This window comes from Sinohyriopsis cumingii, chromosome 10 (assembly GCF_028554795.1).
Source record: "Sinohyriopsis cumingii isolate HCF-2022 chromosome 10, ASM2855479v2, whole genome shotgun sequence".
Taxonomy (NCBI): Eukaryota; Metazoa; Mollusca; class Bivalvia; order Unionida; family Unionidae; genus Sinohyriopsis; species Sinohyriopsis cumingii.
In genome coordinates, this window is record NC_142970.1 from 116,334,865 (window position 1) to 116,349,615 (window position 14,751).

The window sequence follows — 14,751 nt, forward strand, 5'->3', positions numbered from 1 at the left end:
TTTATCGTTTTCTGTTTTAAAGTACTTTGCCAACCATACTGTACTATAATGTAGCATGGGACGTCGTTATTTTCGCCATTAAAAATTGTTGTAGATAGCTAACATTTGTGTTTGCATCTTGAAGAAGATTAGAGGAATTTCTCATAGCAATCATAACCAACATTGCTACATTCACATAACATTTTACTTGTAAATTCGGTTTTCCTGTGTCTTCGATTGTTATCTAAATCATCTAGACAGGTACATATGTTTGTTTTACTGTCTTTAATTTTAAACACCAGTCTGATAATTTGGGTCGCAACTACAAGCAAATTATTCTTCTACTGTTACTTCATGCTGTGTCCCTTCGTATCTCTGAATATGTGTGTGTCTAGAGGTAGATATTAGACAAACATAAGATGGAAGATAGGTAGCTATAAATATAGAATAACAGATACATAGATATATAGATAGAAAGATAGAGAAAGATATATAAAAAGACTGATAGATACATACATATATTGATTGACAGACTGATAGATAGAAAGATCGATAGTTGCAGTTGCATATAAAATCTGCTTACATTTGACAACCATAAATAAATGAAAGACGTAAGAGAGAACATTTTTTATCATGGTCTTTATAGCAATGTGTTTCTCATATATTATATATCAATAGATATGTTTCTCGGGAGTATTCGTTGTCAAAACAGGGAGTCAATGTTGTCATCAACTTGCACGAAGGTAACATATACCTTCTCTGTCTGCCATATTTTCACTACCAGCAACACCACTTTCCTTCTTTCTCTAGTTCCTTTTTCACAGCTGCGTCTGTGACAGAAAATAAAGTAACATTGAAACGGTATCATGGCAGTATAGTATCATCACTATGCATGTCTGATATGAATTCGTTGATTTGAAATTTAAACAAACTCCACGTATAAATTTACATTGACATTATTAACATAGGATATTCTTGGATATAAGTTTGCTGCATAGGAATGAAAATTAAAAAAGATGTGCCTCTTACAATTATAACGGCACTAGCACTCTTTATCCCTCATGTATCAGCTAAATGGTGAAGGCGTACAATATTTGATAGATAACAGTGCATTTGAAATTACGCTGCTAAGCTTGAATTTAGAGACAAGATACATACAGTAAATGAAACAACTCAATTTCGACAGATAATATAGACCCCGACCTTTCCCATAAGGAAGCAGCGACTCAATACATTTATTAAGGCCGTTCTATACTAACCAGCAATATGAATTTTTAGGCGTTAATAGGGGAAAGATGGACACGTGACTAATATTATGCATGGTTTCGTGCATTTCAATGAATTAATGTACATTTTATGAAAATATAAAGATATTCAAAAATATATTTGTCATAATTGTAAACATATTTTTCATTTGTTCTCTTAGGTAAAATAATAGCTTGAGGGATATAATGTCGGTCTTCCTCGCCTTCATCCAGCTACTTCCAGGCACAATTTAGTACATTTCCTCTGGATAATTACTTTAGCCCCAAAATCAAAACCCATTGTCAAAATAACTCAAACTGAAATTTCTTGGTTTTGTCACCAAGGACGTGTCACTAGATCATTCGCCGTCTTATTTCCCTGATAATTAACTTCTAGCTACTCAGTTTTCTATTTTGCATGTATGCATGTATGTACGCATGAATGAACGTATGTGTGTATGCTTTTATGTATGAATTCATGTATTCATGCATAATTCTGTATGAATGTGCATATGTATTCATGCATGTATGTATGTATATATGTATACATGCCCGACTGTAGGTTTCCCTGTATAGATGGACGATTGTATGTATATATATATATATATATATGTATGCATGTAGGTATGTATTTATGTATATATTTATATGTGTGCATCTACATATATGCAGGTATATATACAAATATATATATATATATATATATATATATATATATATATATATATATATATATATATATATATATATATATATATATATATATATATATATATATGTATATATATAGAGAGAGAGAGAGAGAGAGAGAGAGAGATTGTATTTAATTAGAGACTTAGGAATGCAAAACGTAAATGTTGTCTAAATTTACGCCATTTTTAATCTCAGTTGATTAACATTTACGATAATTAATTGGATAACTTTATTTTCTGCAGAATTATCATATGCATAAAACATTTTATCATTAGAAGTACGCGGAATATTATAATATATGTATAAATAATCTTACACTCGTCGGCAAACTTCTTTTCAGCTTGTATTTGTCTTCCTTCTGCATAGGGAACTTCCTGTTATTTACAATAGTATGGAAGCTTAATAACAAATCAACGGAAAACACAGGTTCTAAAACTGAACATATATATATATATATATATATATATATATATATATATATATATATATATATATATATATATATATATATATATATCTTCATCAACAACATCAAAAGCAATTATTACTACTGCATTTACTACTGCTCGTCCCCTGAACGCAAAATTAAGATTAGCAACGACACAATGTACAAATTATGTTGTCGGTGCTGATAACACCGTTAGGATCCTAACAGTGATTTACATATTGCTTTGCCATGTGATGACGCAGTAAAACCATTACTTGATATTCTATATTTGTGGAAATCTACATGTTTTCATCTTTTAATGCGACAATCATTCTAGAACGATGATGAAACAATGCGTTCAAACTAATGTGATCGTTACGATTGAAACACATAAACAGTACATGTGTGCTTTTAATACCTCAATGACTTCCTTCATGAGTTGGTTCATCTCGTCGATCTTCTCTTCGATGTTTTTTTGGACATCTATTGTGCCACACAGAACCAATGGCAGCAGGACGACGAAGAGGACAATAGAGACGGACAGAAAGTCACGTGTCATCTACGATGAAAAGATTTAATTATGTCATACATTTCTTAGATAAGCAGGCAACATATGGATGAATAGACAATTAAGAGACTGATCAGCTTATACCTTGAAGAAGTTAAGTTGATTTATTTGAATCAATTTTTGTTCTGTTCCCCACAATACCACGGTTTTATTCCCAATATCAAGAGGGCAATATGCAACTCATTATATAATTTGAATTATGTTTGCAATCTGTTAAGCGATGTTACAAATAATTGATCTATTTGCCTTCCACATGTTTCACTTCATTCAAGAAAAACGAAAACGCTAAGGTTAAATTAACAGAACTGTTATCCCACCATATTTTCAAACATAAACAAATGGAGTGAAATGATTCAATCGTGCTTCATCCTTAAATTAAGAAAAATACACATTTTGAAGTATAATAGTTAATGCAGCAATTTGTTCTCAGTTTCTAAAGCAGCAGTGGCGATTTCTAAAACAATTGGATAGTAAGGAAATAATAATTTTTCCTACCTTAAATATTCTCAGCATGTTTTTTTTATGTTTCCTAATTTCATGGTGTTTGTTTTTGTAATCATATCATTATATGTTTTTTATCTTATAGGCGTTGTCTAATGTTATAAAGCGCTTAGAGCTTCTAAAGATTAGGCGCTATACAAAGTCCTCATTATTATTAATAATACTAATATTATTATTATTATTATTATTATTATTATTATTATTATTATTATTATTATTATTAAGGAAATGGTCTATGAATTGCGTAGTTAAAACGTCGTGATGAAAAAATATAGCTAACACTATATTATGCGATACTCGAATTTTCATATTTCAAATGGCGCATGTAAATTATCAGCAACTTAACAAGTGTCTGAGTTCATCATTTTATGATTACTTCGTATATATTAAATTATATTCATTTAAAGGCTAAACATTTGTAGTTTAAGAATAACTGCTGCAAAATGGCATTTATCAGATTATTAAATCGGTTGAAGGGATAGTCAGATTAGACAAAAAGTAGATTTGTCTCACCTTAAAAACGATTACGTTTGCAGTTTCACGGAACAGACTATCTCTTCTAAGCAACAGACAGCTTTGTGCCAATTGGTCTGAATTAGACTTATATAGAGGTTTTACTTCCTTACTGGGAGTGTATATACTTTTCTGACCAGTAATATACTTGGAGACCACACCCAGGTAGAAATCAAAGTATAGATGTATAGCCAATAGTTTTCCTTGAGGATAGGTAAACATGAATACAAATTTCGAACACACAGCTTTATTGTCTAAACAATGTCATGGTGTATACTAACCAAACACAATTATGTCTTATTGTTTAATAAAAATAACAAGAAACATAACGTACCTCTACAGAAATGTAATGCGACTAATAGCAGTTTGTAAATAAGACTTCCGAAATGAACTGAAACTATTACGAACTTGTGTTTTCCTTGTTTTTTAATGACTGTATGGTCTAAAACTAATATAAAAGTCAGAAAACCAACAAGTCTTATAAATTGTTATTTTTCTTTACCTAGAAAAATGTAAAAACGTAAATGGACTGTAGAGTAATTAAATCCCAAATAATTCAAAATGTTAGGTCACCAGTTATAATAAATAAATTGCTAGACAAATTTCAGTGGTGTTTTTATTAAAGGCTCTGTAAGGGTTGATGTGCATGACTCTTGAATAAAGTATGAAACCAGTGACTGAAAGCATGCTGTGCTAACAGTTGCATATTAACATATTGACATAAAAACATACTACACAGCGCTGTTAGTTAGGCACTGACGCCCAAAACATAAATATCAGCGTCAAGGTCTTAAATGTAGGACTATGAAAAAGCCAAAACTGTCGAGAATTGGTTGAACTGCACATCATATATAAGGTTTATTAAAATGCATGTAAACAACATAAGACCAGTTTTTCTTTGAATAACATGTTCATTTACAGAACCTGTATGATGTTCATGAGTAACATTTTATTGTTTGAAAAACACCATTCCAAGTTTGTAAGCAACAGAACAATTCTTAGTCAGAATGATGTGCCTCTCCAGGGAACACATTAAAGGCTTTCAGGAATGCGACCTTCTGCATCAAATGCACATGAAATTCTCCGAGGATGCACCTTTTCTCTGTGTAATGCATCTTCAATATGTGCCTCGGTTTACACCGTAATACTTACCTTTTTATAATTTGTGTTAGTCATGGCCGATCTGCAGAATAGCTAATGATTTGACTTAGGTAAACATGCGTGAAATCATTTTAATTAATCAACAGCTAATCCTTCTCTGACGTGATGACTTCAAAGAAACTGATGTTCTATTGAATGTGTATTTACATGTAAGCACCTGCGATGGTTTGGCACATGCAAGAAGCCCCTTGTTATTTAAATCGTGTTTAAATTGGTATTGACGCATACATAAATCATGAAAGTGATCAAGGCTTTCTCTGAGTTTGAGTTGGACAGTAGTGCCCAATCATTAATATGTGACAATAATAATTATAATAATAACTGCTAATTCAGTGATTTGATTAGGGCGCTACAGTATCCGTAGGCACCTTTTAAAGTCTGCGGAAAAGTACTTTGACTCATAAAAAACAAAATATTTTTTCATATTTCGGAAAATGAAATTACAATGAAAACGACACAAATGTTAATAACAGGCATTAAATATGCACAGGTTAGAGCACATGTGAAAACAACAATGAGAACTCGACTGGAAAATTAAATGCAGACCCTGTCTCAAGTATAGTAAAATATGCTGATGATACACTCTAATAGTGAAATTGTGAAAAGCTGTCAAAAGGGTTTTTGTAATTTTGAAAGTTGACAGCCATATCATCTAAATAGAGGAGTTAGTTTTATTTATTTTCCACAACCTAGCTGAAACTTGGATGGATTATAAGTTTAAAAAAGTTTAGAAAGAGAGAGGTCGTGTTCAATTAGTAATGCTTTGTAACAGTAGTTTTATACACTGCAATCTCTCCGCAGTATCATTACATATATCAACACCTTTTTTGCAACATGTACTGCATTCTTCAATATTATAACTGCCCGCAGTTTCTTTTATCTATCGATCCTTTATTTCAAACGATATACTGTCAGAGTGCATCATTTCCATCTTCTAATCAATGTTAAGGTCTGGCGCAGACATGATAATGTGATGTTTAATATTTATAGCAAGTTTGACAATAGAAAATAAACATTGATATTTTAACTTGTCAGTTATATTTCAGTTTTAATTTTTTTAAGTATACAGATGTTCTGACTATAATGTCCCAACCTAGCCATGGGCAGATTGTGATTTCCAAGTGCCGAGATTACTGACTTTAACCAGTCAGTTTATCAAATTGACGAAGTAGGTATTGTTAATAATATAACTCTTAAGATTTCTTTCAAAGATGTGTTTGCAAATAAAAGACACTCTACTATAATGATTAGCCACTTGGAAGTCTCAAGTCCACAACTAGTATGTATAATCTATTGTTTATATGAGTTTTATATGACACTGATGCATACTTGCTGTTTGGCAAATAATGAAATGGATAAAAACAAATCTTTGCGAAGTTGGCATGTCGCTGATTCCAGGTGTAAATTTGATGACCTGGAAGTAGAATCAGACATGTGAGTGGACAACACTAACCAGAAAAAAGAGTGGATTTCTTTATCTTGGACTATATAATGAGAGACCCAGTTTTAACTGGCATCTTGCTGGATGGATACTTCAAGTTGAATGATTAATTGATCTTTAAATGAAAATGTAGATACAGAAAAATGTCATGACATATTGAAGCATGATTTAAATTAAGTTCAAATGGTTTTGTTCTTGACTGTTTATGTTAAGTTTAAGTTTTTTCTACCTAAACGTCGTTATCTAGACATTTCCGAAATCATTATCTACATGTCCTTTTATCTGTCCTGTTTTATACATGTGTATATTTGTGTTTGCTCTTCTAACTAAATATCGATTCCCTTCTGTTTTTTTCCTCATTTCCATATTTATCTGCATGAACTTTTTTGGATAACTCTACTCATTGACATATGGTTTTTAGGTGCAATCAAAGATAAAATGTAAACAAAAGTTCTACGTTTGTAGGGGAGTAGCATACAATAGTCAAGGATTGGGGGGTTGTAGGAGGTTAAAATGGGTCTTTGTTCCAATGAAAAATGATGATAAATGCAGAGTTCACAGCTTTAACAATATATCCACGAACCCACTTTGTCTAATTTATTATTAGATCATATACCTTAAAAATATTATGTGTGGTTTCATCCTGGAAGAATTACAACAAAGTGTGGTTCACATACTGTTCTGCATGGATTGAATCCACAGGCTCCTTCTCCTGCAAATATATGATTGTTATAATGTATTTTTTTATAAACGTGTAATACATAATTATATCTACATTTTAGTTTTAACTGTATATTTTTGCTAGCTATGATTTTTTCCTTATATTTCTTCGGCTTAGAGTCAGCCTAAAAATAAACAAGATGAAAAGAATGCGTGTTCGCCACAGGTACATAACTTTATATCATTGAGTGTTGCTGTATGGTGCTCTTCAAATGTAAGGGTGTGATGTTTGCAGTTTGGAATCCAAGTAAATGACCACTTTATGAAGTAAAGGCATTTTTATTTTAATGTATTTTGTATTATCATTATGGCAAGAAATGCTGAAGTAAAAAGTCATGATCAATTAATTAGAAAAGACTGACATATCATACAATAGGGAATCTATGTTACAACTCTTCAGTTTCAGAATTTAAGTTCAAGTAAGCATCACCATCTGTGAGTTTAACTGAGTAAAGTTGGCATTTCCCAGTTATGTAGTTGGCTGTAAAGCGTGTAAGGTTTGCTTATTACTGTCAGGTTTTGCATCGATCACAGAAGCTAGATGATGACAATAATATCTACATACAATTATATGAAAAATATATTTACATTTGAATGAGTGATAAGAGAGATTTTGCGCTAACCGGTAAATGTTGGTTGAGTTTAATAGATTGGACAGCACCTGCAACAATGCAACGTGGAAGCTTAGTCAAATTGAAAGATTATGTGCATATGAAAATAATCATGCCAGGTATTAATTAAACATTTGGGTAATTTATGGTTTCAAGCCATTTTAGGTATTATATATTTGCTTAATTTTTCTTCATTTTTGTTGAAATCCAGTACATTAGTTCTAAATTTGATTGCACCAAGACAACGTTGCTTATGGTGGGCATTTATTCGGATGCTGCATGTAAAACAAATCATAATAGGTTATGTCGTATTTTTGGAAATAGTTGCATTTGAATTTAATGACTGGAATTTTTTGTGCTAGTGTTCTTTCAAGAATAAGCCAAATCGTACATGTTTTCATTGACATCCTATGCACACGCCAACAATCTGAACTTAATAAACATTTTATTTTCTGTTTAGGCTTTAATGCTGTTTTCTGTTTGAATACAACTAACATTCTTCTCTGTTTAGCAAATCTCGAGGACAAATCAAAGGAAAAATATTAATGATTTTCTTTTGGGCTACAGTATGATGCAAACAACAGTTACTTGGCTCAATTACTGGTAGTGTAGTAATACCCTTATGGTCTCTGATAAGAAATACAAAGCCATGACCCCAGGGTTTTCCCTGATGAACACATTCTTAGTACATGACTCATTTTGCCTCGACAGCCTCTGCTCAGGATTTTGGAGACGAACAATCTCTGGGGTTTTTTGTGGTAAATTTCTAGCTATTTGAGTGCCAATAGGGATTATTGTTTTTAGCTGTACTGGTCATATTGTAGATCTCATGGGATAACCTGTTCATCATCTGTCTGTCTGTTGGCACAAGTTATCACTACCTCTCCTAACTACTTGGAAGATTACCATGAAAAGTTACACACACATTTACCACTAGGTTCAGTTGGTCTGAAATGAAAATGGTACTGATGGGATGTCCAATATGGCAACCACATCAATTATCTTGAAAATAGTAGTAATGTTACTTCTAGATGAATGTACATAATCAGTATGGGATTTCATGGAAAGGCTTTGTATAATGTCTAGTTGGTCTTAGCTGAAAATGGTGGAAATATGACATCCAGTATGACTATCACATCACTGATTTTGAGAATATTGCTATTGCTGCTTCACCTGAACGGAAAGTCATTTGGACATGTGGTTTCACCAGAAGAATACATATGATGTCTAGCTGGTCAAAAATGAAAATGTGCAGATTTGACCTCAAATATGACTGCCATGGTGGCCATCTTGAAATCTAATTATCGCTACTTTTGGATGGAAGGCTATATCAACATGGGGTTTTCACTAATAAACTTGTTATGATATCTAGCTGGTCCTAAATGAAAATGGTGCTGCTATTACTTCCAATATGGTCACTGTGACAGCAAATTTGAAACTCTTGTATCGCACAAGAGTATCATAGATGGTTCCAGCACAGTTAAATGGAAAAAAATTGATTTGTCTTGGATTGGTGGAAATTATTTTTTGTCAGTAGAGTGTCAGTCTTTGTGATGACTCTTGATGAGTTTGGAACCACTCTTCCCCAATTTTGAAACCTAGCGTATATGATCAATCAGTGACATAGCTTATATGACAAATGAAGCAGTTATATGTGTTAAGACTAAACAAATTGTTTTGACTATATTTTCACTTTTAAACCTGTTGCTACTAAAGTTTAAGAAAGGGTGAATCTTGAGGTAAACATTTGTTACACTTCCATAGTTGCTTATTGCTATGTTTTCACTGTAGTTGCTTGGAAATATTTTACAGACATGTGACCTTCAGCTCAGGTATATATTTTATGGGCTGTCATTTTCCTTGAATATGTAGTTTGCCTGCATTCCATTTTGTTATTAAGTTCCACAGCTCTATCACTGAAGTACTTGAGAATGCTCTTTGGCAATTAAATTCAGCATCTGTAGGACGAGTGCGTTCAAGTTATACCCCAGTTCTATTCACTTATTAGACCTTTTAGCTATAACACTGAAGTGCTTAAGAAGGATGTATGGCACTAAACTTAAGCATATGAATGGTGAACAAGGTCAAGGTTGTGACTGATGCTATGATGAAATGTTGACTACTAAAATACAATAATGCTTCGGTGATATATGATCCCTCTGAATAACAGATGAGATGGTCCTAATATAAATGATTTGGTTGACTTTGGTATTTTACAGCACAGAAATATTAGTATATTAGATAATAAAACACAGTTACATAATTGACTTTAAATTACATTCGGATGCATTCGTCATTACACCTTCAAATTAAATGTCGTCATGCCGTCATTTTACTGTGTTATTGGGTGTTATTAAACAGGTGTAATATTGGAAAATATCATATAGGTATAATCTATCAAGAGGAGCCACCGTGGCTCAGTGGTTAGCGTCTCAGACCTGCGACCGAACGGATACAGGTTCAAGCCCTGCCATCGGATGATTATTGGAGAATAATGAGATAACAAGTACATTCTACAAAAACATTGAACCTAATACATCCACTGAAACGTACGAACCGATCCTCTAACTCTGCAACAAATGAGCAGGAAAAGTGCAAGCTGCTGAACTCGTAATTTTGCTATGTTACGCCTTTAAAAAATATTATAAACAGTTACCGCATTTTGAAGTTAGAGATCAAATTTTTATTTCTGTCATCATTTCATAAACAATAAATTATAGATGTAATAACTTCTCTTGACCAAAAGAAAACCACTGGAACCGATCAAATAAGTTATAAACTTGTAAAAATATAGTTGAAGAAATTTATGTTCAATTGCAAATATTTCAAAATAAATCAAAGCCAGCGTGTTCCCAACACAATTGAAGCTAGCACGTGACATGCCGATGTATAAGTAAGGAGACCAAACACTATCGTCTAATTAAAGACATTGTTGACTTCGGCTAAGTCATATACACTATTCATACGTCCAACCTTACGGAGTCTTGGGTACTTGCTCTATTCAAGATCCGGAAAGATGAGAATAAAGAGAAGAAAAAAAACATTTGACGGAATCTGCATGGAACCTTACAGATCTATACCCATGAATTCTTCTCGTCTCTTTATGCGGAAACTGATTGGTTTTCACAACGATGGAAAAAGAAGATATTATGCATAATCTATTCGATTATAAATAATCCAGTACGTAACTATTTAAGCGACCTTCTGCCACAAAGGAGATATGAGGCGTCTAATTATCGTCTACTTTACTCAAAGTATGACACCAATCTCTACCAGATTTTATATTTTCAGACGACCTTTTAACCATATACAATTTGTCATTGGAACTCTCTTCCTGACGATATCCTAAATCCTCCAAATCTTTCTATTGTTACGAAACGTTGCTCTAATTCAACTAACGGGTCACCACCCTATAATGCTACTGGCAAACGTCATCTTAATATCCTGCATTCTAAACTTAGAGATGCATGTAGTCCCTTGCAATCCGACCTTTATGAGGTGAATTTAGTTAACTCTTTCTTACACGCATGCACGTGATTATTATAATAAAGATGTCGAACACTTTGTTTGTCTATTGCCCCTTATTTAATACCCAAAGATCCCAGCTATTTCGCTCTATCTTTTGGTACACTCCTAGTCTAAGTCTGGATTTATTATTGGAATGTGACGTCGATATAAGTAAAGAAACAAACTATGTAATATTTCCAAATATTCATAAATATATTCTCGGAATTTAACATTTCTAGTGCTTACAATTATGTTCTAAGTAACGAATATATAAAATAAGTGACTATAACCAGTGCAATGTACTCTCTCTCTCTCTCGATGTACATATGTATATGTATCTTCTGTTTGTCCTTTGAAATGTTACATGCCTTTTAGTAGATGAAATATTTAACCTTGCTTTTTCATATACACTCGAATCTTTGTTAAACGAATGGTATCTTTGGACCATTTTTTGTATCTTTTGGGAACAAATCTAGATGAGTTTGACAACTCGTGTCCAATGCCATATTATTCAATTAAATGACAATTACAATAAGTTAATGCAAAAGTGATCGTGACCTACAACATGTTGTCCATTGTTACGGGGCATAACATTTATAAAACAATAACGAATATTACTTTTTGTTCTATAAAAGCAGTGGAACCATAATGAGTTGATAAAACAAGTATATCGGTTCTGCTTTTTTGCAAACCATTGATAATAAAATCAGCGTCCACCCTAGAAAAAGATTTTACAAGGTGGAAATCACTGACTGTCAGCATCCATGGAATGACAACCAGCATGACAACTCTTACAAGTATAGGTCGCGCATCAGTAAATAATCTTGAGTAGCCACTGCAGCTGAAATACATGCAGTCCATTCATCGAATACATCATATTCATTCACTGTATAATACGCAATTTACTTATCACAGTATAAATCGGGAAAGTTTATAACTGGATATGCATATTTATTTCTATTTTGAACTGTACTGTCATAAAGGTACCTCTGAGAAGGCTAGTGTGTATACGTCATGATGAAAGCTTATGCCGTCATCAGTTTTCTTTCTTTGGTCTTTATAAAAATAATTATCAAAAAAACCCACAAAATAATCAGATTTTCCTTCAACTGTTGTTAAATTTCATATTTTCTTGAATCAAAAATTAAAATGTATCTGTAAAGTAAGCATTAAAAATACGATACTTTAAACATGAGATATGGGTCTCGGTCTGAAGAATTTATATATTCTTAGTTACTTCTCAGATATTTTTAATTATTCCTAAATGAGTGAAAGAGAAACTAGTTTTACAATGTAAACGTGCGAGTTTCTTTTTCATAATAAATAAAAGTATCAGCTAGAATTATTTCTTTAAATTTTAAATAAGTATTAGAAATTATTAAACTAAAGGAGATATGACATACATGCAAATGATGCACATCGGCTATTAATTGGGACTAATTTCTTTCATATTATGGCTTGAGGGAGACTGAAGTTCAACTGATTATTGCGATCGACTAGTAATTTGTTTTGTCTGAATTATTTTCATGGCAACGAAAATAATCTTAATAGTTGGTTTACGTCAATATATCACAGGTGGCATATGTACATGTAAGTCTGACCCAAAGCTAGGGTAAATTAATGAAATGAGAGGAAGGAAAACTTTAGGACTTTAGATCTATCTGATACCATTTTTAAGGAACGAAACAAAAGACAAGATCATTTTATTTAAAGGTTCATTTCCATATTTTAACATGCATAGTGTCAAGCTTGCGTCCACCACATTTGTATTAACCTTATTTTTCTAAGCATATATGCATATATGTATGGTTTAAGGGTACATCAGCACTATCTAGACTATAAGCACAGATCTGAAGTTATGCTCCAGAACTGTAAAAGTGATTTTATGCTCCAAATTTCTGGGATTTCTTTTTTGGAGTTTAAAGTTTTAATCCCATAATGTATTTTAACAAACGTAGTGTCAAGCTTGCAACTGCCACATTTGTGTTAAATGCCTTATTTGTATGTGTATATATGCATGAATGAATAGGGTTTAAAGGCATCTTCTTGTTAAGGTGTCTTTAAACCCTATACATGCATGCATACATACACAGACAAATAGGGTATTTAATAAAATCAACTTTGCAGTTTTGGAAGATAAATTTTAATCTGCACTTATATCAGATATTGTGTTAATCCTTGCTATAAGTGCAAATTAAACGTTCTGTTCTAATGCTGGAGAGGCAATGTTATTATCCAATTTGTTTTGTGACATAATGCAGCTGAAATGTCTTTTTTCACCACTCTCAATTACACTTTTAGCATAAATCATGTAATAAAAACAATAATTAAACTTTTGTTTTGATGAAAGTGTGTGAACCAGTAAATCTGTCATAGCAACCAATATGAAGTGTCACTGAATACGAGGTTTACTGGCTCATAGGTATAGGTTATTAACCGTGTATTAAAAAATATTGATCCCAAGGTCATTTGGCACAGGATGCCTGAGCTTGCGAGGGCATTCTGTAGTACATCATTGATGGTCAATATTGATCAGTACTCTGTCCTTTTTATAATATACTTAAAATCAAGTGTATTTACTGAGTATTAAAATATATTTGGCCCTCATTCATTTTAGCACGTGTATCATGCGCCACATGACCTCTGGTCTAATATTTTTCAATACACAATCGGTAGCATATATACACTTTTCTCAACAAAAGTCTGCAATACTGTACATAATCAAAGTGACTGGACAGAGGGATAAGGGCAACACTTTGTGCCTCACTACATTCTTAAGTAGTGCAAAAAAGGGTGTTTAACATTGTGCACCACGTACAAATTGCTTTCAGTGTCCAGTGGTTCGGTGGGAATATGGAGGAGGGGAATAGACGAGGGTAGAAAGAAGTAATATATCATACAAATCACAGTAATTTGCTGTCTGGCAAAGCCTCTAAATTGCAGCTGAATTTGGTTCTCATCTTTAAAATAATATTTTTGCACAATGAGTGAATATGACATTTTCTGTGGCTAGAAATCTGAACTGGAATACCATGTATCCTTACATAAATCAGAAACTAATATTCTGATATTCCATGTTGTCTTTTTTGTGCAGCAACACAATATATCAAAGAAAACTGACTTCATTTGTATCGAATATTATTGTAAACACTCTATCTAACAGGATGCATTTCACTTTAGTTCAGCATTTGTCATCCAAAATATAGTTATCTGCGTGGTTGTGACTCTTTTGAGTTGCTGTGGTTTACATGTAGGTTACCCTCAATGTGCACATGAGGTTTGTAAATAATGTTATGTGCTTCATTTGATATCCAGGTCATGGAGATTCTATTGTTAAATGAAAACTTTTGCTCATTTTAACAAATGTTGTCCGAGTATTTATAATG

At 32.6% G+C, this 14,751-nt stretch overlaps 1 long non-coding RNA gene across 1 annotated transcript; it reads right to left on the reverse strand.

Moving 5' to 3' along the window:
• Positions 1–591: 591 nt before the first annotated feature.
• LOC149791078 (uncharacterized) lies at positions 592–3,974 on the reverse strand. Its single transcript, XR_016423656.1, has 4 exons — positions 3,926–3,974; positions 2,762–2,902; positions 2,233–2,290; positions 592–809 (listed from the first exon to the last, which is right to left on the reverse strand). It is a non-coding gene; the product is annotated as an uncharacterized LOC149791078 (long non-coding RNA).
• Positions 3,975–14,751: the final 10,777 nt, after the last annotated feature.